An 8,854-nucleotide genomic window follows, 5' to 3' on the forward strand; every position below is an offset into this window, starting at 1 on the left:
TCAATTCAATACAGTCAATACAATAGAATTATGTCAATTTTCAAAAATTCATTAAAAATCATCCTGAGTAGTTGAGGTCCAACTTTCAACAGATTCTTTCTCTTTGACACCTACTGTACCTGTGTGCCAAGTTTCAGCCAGATTTACTGTAGAATTCCTCAGATATTAAAGGAAACTTATATTCAATTCAATACAGTCAATACAATAGAATTATGTCAATTTTCAAAAATTCAGGAAAAATCATCCTGAGTAGTTGAGGTCCAACTTTCAAGAGATTCCTCCTCTGGGACACCTACTGTACCTGTGTGCCAAGTTTCAGCCAGATTTACTGTAGAATTCCTCAGATATTAAAGGAAACTTATATTCAATTCAATACAGTCAATACAATAGAATTATGTCAATTTTCAAAAATTCATGAAAAATCATCCTGAGTAGTTGAGGTCCAACTTTCAACAGATTCCCCCTCTGGGACACCTACTGTACCTGTGTGCCAAGTTTCAGCCAGATTTACTGTAGAATTCCTCAGAAATTAAAGGCCATTTATATGCAATTCAATACAGTCAATACACTACAAGTTTTCAAAAAATTTCAAAAATTCATTAAAAATCATCCTGAGTAGTTGATGTCCAACTTTCAACACATCCCTCCTCTGGGTCACCTACTGTACCTGTGTGCCAAGTTTCAGCCAGATTTACTGTAGAATTCCTCAGATATTAAAGGGTACTTGTATCCAATGCAATACAGCCAATACACTACAATTATGTCAATTTTCAAAAATTCAGGAAAAATCATCCTGAGTAGTTGAGGTCCAACTTTCAAGAGATTCCTCCTCTGGGACACCTACTGTACCTGTGTGCCAAGTTTCAGCCAGATTTACTGTAAAATTCCTCAGAAATTAAAGGCCATTTATATGCAATTCAATACAGCCAATACACTACAAATATTGAATTATTCAAAAATTCATTAAAAATCATCCTGAGTAGTTGATGTCCAACTTTCAAGAGATTCCTCCTCTGGGACACCTACTGTACCTGTGTGCCAGGTTTCAGCCAGATTTACTGTAGAATTCCTCAGAAATTAAAGGAAACTTATATTCAATTCAATACAGTCAATACAATAGAATTATGTCAATTTTCAAAAATTCATGAAAAATCATCCTGAGTAGTTGAGGTCCAACTTTCAAGAGATTCCTCCTCTGGGACACCTACTGTACCTGTGTGCCAAGTTTTAGCCAGATTTACTGTAGAATTCCTCAGATATTAAAGGAAACTTATATTCAATGCAATACAGCCAATACACTACAATTATGTCAATTTTCAAAAATTCATTAAAAATCATCCTGAGTAGTTGAGGTCCAACTTTCAACAGATTCTTTCTCTTTGACACCTACTGTACCTGTGTGCCAAGTTTCAGCCAGATTTACTGTAGAATTCCTCAGATATTAAAGGAAACTTATATTCAATTCAATACAGTCAATACAATAGAATTATGTCAATTTTCAAAAATTCATTAAAAATCATCCTGAGTAGTTGAGGTCCAACTTTCAACAGATTCTTTCTCTGGGACACCTACTGTACCTGTGTGCCAAGTTTTAGCCAGATTTACTGTAGAATTCCTCAGATATTAAAGGAAACTTATATTCAATGCAATACAGCCAATACACTACAATTATGTCAATTTTCAAAAATTCATTAAAAATCATCCTGAGTAGTTGAGGTCCAACTTTCAACAGATTCTTTCTCTTTGACACCTACTGTACCTGTGTGCCAAGTTTCAGCCAGATTTACTGTAGAATTCCTCAGATATTAAAGGAAACTTATATTCAATTCAATACAGTCAATACAATAGAATTATGTCAATTTTCAAAAATTCATTAAAAATCATCCTGAGTAGTTGAGGTCCAACTTTCAACAGATTCTTTCTCTTTGACACCTACTGTACCTGTGTGCCAAGTTTCAGCCAGATTTACTGTAGAATTCCTCAGATATTAAAGGAAACTTATATTCAATTCAATACAGTCAATACAATAGAATTATGTCAATTTTCAAAAATTCAGGAAAAATCATCCTGAGTAGTTGAGGTCCAACTTTCAAGAGATTCCTCCTCTGGGACACCTACTGTACCTGTGTGCCAAGTTTCAGCCAGATTTACTGTAGAATTCCTCAGATATTAAAGGAAACTTATATTCAATTCAATACAGTCAATACAATAGAATTATGTCAATTTTCAAAAATTCATGAAAAATCATCCTGAGTAGTTGAGGTCCAACTTTCAACAGATTCCCCCTCTGGGACACCTACTGTACCTGTGTGCCAAGTTTCAGCCAGATTTACTGTAGAATTCCTCAGAAATTAAAGGCCATTTATATGCAATTCAATACAGTCAATACACTACAAGTTTTCAAAAAATTTCAAAAATTCATTAAAAATCATCCTGAGTAGTTGATGTCCAACTTTCAACACATCCCTCCTCTGGGTCACCTACTGTACCTGTGTGCCAAGTTTCAGCCAGATTTACTGTAGAATTCCTCAGATATTAAAGGGTACTTGTATCCAATGCAATACAGCCAATACACTACAATTATGTCAATTTTCAAAAATTCAGGAAAAATCATCCTGAGTAGTTGAGGTCCAACTTTCAAGAGATTCCTCCTCTGGGACACCTACTGTACCTGTGTGCCAAGTTTCAGCCAGATTTACTGTAAAATTCCTCAGAAATTAAAGGCCATTTATATGCAATTCAATACAGCCAATACACTACAAATATTGAATTATTCAAAAATTCATTAAAAATCATCCTGAGTAGTTGATGTCCAACTTTCAAGAGATTCCTCCTCTGGGACACCTACTGTACCTGTGTGCCAGGTTTCAGCCAGATTTACTGTAGAATTCCTCAGAAATTAAAGGAAACTTATATTCAATGCAATACAGTCAATACAATAGAATTATGTCAATTTTCAAAAATTCATTAAAAATCATCCTGAGTAGTTGAGGTCCAACTTTCAAGAGATTCCTCCTCTGGGACACCTACTGTACCTGTGTGCCAAGTTTCAGCCAGATTTACTGTAGAATTCCTCAGATATTAAAGGGTACTTGTATCCAATGCAATACAGCCAATACAATAGAATTATGTCAATTTTCAAAAATTCATTAAAAATCATCCTGAGTAGTTGAGGTCCAACTTTCAAGAGATTCCTCCTCTGGGACACCTACTGTACCTGTGTGCCAAGTTTCAGCCAGATTTACTGTAGAATTCCTCAGATATTAAAGGAAACTTATATTCAATGCAATACAGTCAATACAATAGAATTATGTCAATTTTCAAAAATTCAGGAAAAATCATCCTGAGTAGTTGAGGTCCAACTTTCAAGAGATTCCTCCTCTGGGACACCTACTGTACCTGTGTGCCAAGTTTCAGCCAGATTTACTGTAGAATTCCTCAGATATTAAAGGGTACTTGTATCCAATGCAATACAGCCAATACAATAGAATTATGTCAATTTTCAAAAATTCATTAAAAATCATCCTGAGTAGTTGAGGTCCAACTTTCAAGAGATTCCTCCTCTGGGACACCTACTGTACCTGTGTGCCAAGTTTCAGCCAGATTTACTGTAGAATTCCTCAGATATTAAAGGAAACTTATATTCAATGCAATACAGTCAATACAATAGAATTATGTCAATTTTCAAAAATTCAGGAAAAATCATCCTGAGTAGTTGAGGTCCAACTTTCAAGAGATTCCTCCTCTGGGACACCTACTGTACCTGTGTGCCAAGTTTCAGCCAGATTTACTGTAGAATTCCTCAGAAATTAAAGGAAACTTATATTCAATGCAATACAGCCAATACAATAGAATTATGTCAATTTTCAAAAATTCAGGAAAAATCATCCTGAGTAGTTGAGGTCCAACTTTCAAGAGATTCCTCCTCTGGGACACCTACTGTACCTGTGTGCCAAGTTTCAGCCAGATTTACTGTAGAATTCCTCAGATATTAAAGGGTACTTGTATCCAATGCAATACAGCCAATACAATAGAATTATGTCAATTTTCAAAAATTCATTAAAAATCATCCTGAGTAGTTGAGGTCCAACTTTCAAGAGATTCCTCCTCTGGGACACCTACTGTACCTGTGTGCCAAGTTTCAGCCAGATTTACTGTAGAATTCCTCAGATATTAAAGGGTACTTGTATCCAATGCAATACAGCCAATACAATAGAATTATGTCAATTTTCAAAAATTCATTAAAAATCATCCTGAGTAGTTGATGTCCAACTTTCAAGAGATTCCTCCTCTGGGACACCTACTGTACCTGTGTGCCAAGTTTCAGCCAGATTTACTGTAGAATTCCTCAGATATTAAAGGAAACTTATATTCAATGCAATACAGCCAATACAATAGAATTATGTCAATTTTCAAAAATTCAGGAAAAATCATCCTGAGTAGTTGAGGTCCAACTTTCAACACATTCCTCCTCTGGGACACCTACTGTACCTGTGTGCCAAGTTTCAGCCAGATTTACTGTAAAATTCCTCAGAAATTAAAGGAAACTTATATTCAATGCAATACAGCCAATACACTACAAATATGGAATTTTTCAAAAATTCATTAAAAATCATCCTGAGTAGTTGATGTCCAACTTTCAACAGATTCTTTCTCTGGGACACCTACTGTACCTGTGTGCCAAGTTTCAGCCAGATTTACTGTAGAATTCCTCAGATATTAAAGGAAACTTATATTCAATTCAATACAGTCAATACAATAGAATTATGTCAATTTTCAAAAATTCATTAAAAATCATCCTTAGTAGTTGTGGTTTCAACCCTTTTTCTAGTCAGTGGGTGTGTGGGCAGACAACTCTGGCTTGTCACCCAGTTGGATTTCCTTGTATTTGTAAGATGGCACTATCTACAAATCAGGACACATTAACCATGATATTTAAAAAATGACATGATGACATAGTCCTTGGTCAGTTTACCAAGCATTTCTCAGTTTTGTTCTTTATAGTTCTGTTCATCATATCATTGTTTGTGAGTCCTGGATTATTTGATGATATGTTTACATTATGTATTCTTTTGTTTTCAGTTCCATATTGCTTTTAAGTGTAGTTCTTTTTCAGCGTTCCACAAGTGGATGCAAGACTTGTGAAAACACTCTAGTGTTAAAGCCAGTCTTGTCTTCATGTCTGTTTATGGTTTTGTCTGTGTCAAGCTCGTGTGTCTTAGGTCTGTGTTTTAGTTTGGTGGCCTCTTGTCTCTTTCTTGTGTTGAGCCTTACGTCCACTGTCTTCTTATTCCCAATGTATCCCTGCTGTGTTACACAGCTGTCTCCAATTCCCCTAATCGCCATCCTATTTATACATTTTGCCAATCTCCCGGTCTGAAGTACTCTATTCTATTCTATTCTATTTATACAGGGAGTGCAGAATTATTAGGCAAGTTGTATTTTTGAGGAATAATTTTATTATTGAACAACAACCATGTTCTCAATGAACCCAAAAAACTCATTAATATCAAAGCTGAATGTTTTTGGAAGTAGTTTTTAGTTTGTTTTTAGTTTTAGCTATTTTAGGGGGATATCTGTGTGTGCAGGTGACTATTACTGTGCAGAATTATTAGGCAACTTAACAAAAAACAAATATATACCCATTTCAATTATTTATTTTTACCAGTGAAACCAATATAACATCTCCACATTCACAAATATACATTTCTGACATTCAAAAACAAAACAAAAACAAATCAGCGACCAATATAGCCACCTTTCTTTGCAAGGACACTCAAAAGCCTGCCATCCATGGATTCTGTCAGTGTTTTGATCTGTTCACCATCAACATTGAACAAGGTGGCCATGTCATTAGTTTGTCTTCTTTTATACCCTTTCTTGCCAGCCACGCTGTGGAGTACTTGGACGCGTGTGATGGAGCATTGTCCTGCATGAAAATCATGTTTTTCTTGAAGGATGCAGACTTCTTCCTGTACCACTGCTTGAAGAAGGTGTCTTCCAGAAACTGGCAGTAGGACTGGGAGTTGAGCTTGACTCCATCCTCAACCCGAAAAGGCCCCACAAGCTCATCTTTGATGATAGTTTGATTTAGTTGGAGTTGACTATACCAAGATGGCGCCGCGTATGGATGCCCTGGTGCTTCAGTGCGTTACTTTTGTTTTGTTTTTGTGCTTTTCTTCTGTGTCTGGGCACTCCTCTGGATACTCTTACACCAGAGAAGAGCTCCTTAACTACAGGACTACAACGCCTGTGGATTTATTTCCAATATTTGTCGCATCTGCGGCAGATTTACTGCAGACTCTGACCAGGAAAGCGAGACGCCGAAAGAGAGGGAAGCGAGCCGGCGCACTCGTGCGTCTGAGGAGACGCGGACTGCGAACTGCTCTTCCTGGGATCTTCCTTTCCAACGTACGCTCACTCAGGAATAAGATAGACGAAATGGACCTGATGAGAAGCATGAACAGAGACTTTGCCTCCTCCTGTGTCTTATGTTTTACGGAGTCGTGGCTCAGTGAGAACATCCCAGACTGCGCGCTCAAGCTGGAGGGCTTCCATCTGCTGCGCGCGGACCGGCAGGCCTCTCTCTGTGGTAAGACCAAAGCTGGAGGTGTCTGCTTCTACATTAATAGTGGCTGGTGCACAGATGTAACAGTGATTGCTCAGCACTGCTCTCCCTCTCTGGAATACCTTTTTATTCACTGCAAACCGTTTTATTCTCCGCGGGAGTTTGCTTCATTCATCCTGGCCGCTGTTTACATCCCGCCAGACGCGGATGCGCAAGCAGCTCAGTGCACACTCGCGGAGCAGATACTGCACATGGAGCGGACATTCCCGGACTCTCTCATCATTGCTCTTGGGGACTTTAACAAAGCCAATCTGAGCCATGAGCTTCCGAAATATAAACAATATATTAAATGCCCGACCAGAGAGGAGAGGACATTAGACCACTGATACAGCACGATCAGCGGGGCCTATCGCGCGGTGCCCCGCGCTTCACTCGGACTTTCTGACCACGTCATGATCCACCTAATCCCCGCGTACAGACAGAGGCTGAAGCTCTCCAAACCTGTCGTGAGGACTAAAAAACTGTGGAGCAACGAGGCTGTGGAGGAGCTTCGCACGTGTTTGGAGACCACAGACTGGGACACAATGAAGGCTGCTTCTAACAGCGAGTTTACGGACACTGTCACCTCCTATATCCACTTCTGTGAGGACAGCATTGTGCCATCACGCACCAGGGTGAGTTATAACAATGACAAACCCTGGTTTACTCCTAAACTCAAAAAGCTGTGGCTGGAAAAGAGAAAGGCGTTCAGAAGCGGAGACAGGGACTGCTACAGAGAGGCCAAGTACAAGTTCACTAAGGAAGTGGACATTGCTAAACATCAGCACTCTGAGAAGATGCAGCAGCAGATCTCAGAGAATGACTCGGCCTCTGTGTGGAAAGGTTTTAGGAATATTACAAACTACAAGCCTAAAACCCCCCACTCCACTGACGACTTGCTCTTGGCCAACACCCTGAACGACTTCTACTGTCGTTTTGACGAGCCATCAGGCAGCCTTCACACCTCCAACGGCCCCAACAATAGAGACACTTTGGACACTAATTCCCCCACCTCTCCCCCCTCCATAGAGCCATCACCACCTTCAAACTGTTCACCTACAACACCCCCCTCCTCACCCCACACAAAAGAGGATTTCACACCACCTCCTCCCCCTTCATATTCATGAAGCAGATGTGAGGAAGCAGTTTAAGAGTCTGAATGCTCGGAAAGCTCCCGGCCCAGACGGTGTGTCTCCTGCCACCCTCAGACACTGTGCAAACGAGCTGGCCCCAGTGTTTTCTGGCATTTTCAACTCCTCACTGCAGGCATGTCATGTGCCTGCCTGCTTCAAGTCCTCTACCATAATCCCTGTCCCCAAGAAACCTAGGATCACTGGACTAAATGACTACAGACCCGTGGCTCTGACATCTGTGGTCATCAAGTCATTTGAGCGCCTAGTTCTCCCCCATCTCAAGGCCCTCACGGCCCCCCTCCTGGACCCCCTGCAGTTTGCATATAGAGCCAACAGGTCTGTAGACGACGCCATCAAACATGGCCCTACACTTCATCCTGCAGCATCTGGACTCCCCAGGAACCTACGCCAGGATCCTGTTTGTGGACTTCAGCTCTGCCTTCAACACCATCCTTCCAGACCATCTCCGAGGCAAGCTTTCCCAGATGAATGTGCCTGATCCCATCTGCCGGTGGATCACTGACTTCCTGACGGACAGGAAGCAGCATGTGAGGCTGGGAAAGAATGTCTCGGACTCCCGGACCATCAGCACCGGCTCCCCTCAGGGCTGTGTTCTTTCTCCTCTGCTCTTCTCCCTGTATACTAACTGCTGCACCTCCACCCACCAGTCTGTCAAGCTAATCAAGTTTGCAGATGACACCACCGTTATTGGGCTCATCTCGGACGGAGATGAGTCTGCCTACAGGAGGGAGGTTGAACGTCTGGTGTCCTGGTGCAGCCACAACAACCTGGTGCTGAATGCCCAGAAGACAGTGGAGATTATTGTGGACTTCAGGAAGCACACAGCCCCACTCCCCCCCATCATCCTGACTGACACCCCCATCACCTCTGTGGACTCATTCCGCTTCCTGGGTACCACCATCACCCAGGACCTGAAGTGGGAGCCCACCATCACCTCCGTCATCAAGAAAGCCCAGCAGAGGATGTACTTCCTGAGGCAGCTGAAGAAATTCAACCTGCCAACACGGACGATGATGCAGTTCTACACTGCAATCATCGAGTCCATCCTCACCTCCTCCATCACCGTGTGGTACGCTGGAGCCACTATCAGGGA

The sequence above is a fragment of the Rhamphochromis sp. 'chilingali' genome, assembly GCF_963969265.1.
Source record: "Rhamphochromis sp. 'chilingali' genome assembly, chromosome: 1".
Taxonomy (NCBI): Eukaryota; Metazoa; Chordata; class Actinopteri; order Cichliformes; family Cichlidae; genus Rhamphochromis; species Rhamphochromis sp. 'chilingali'.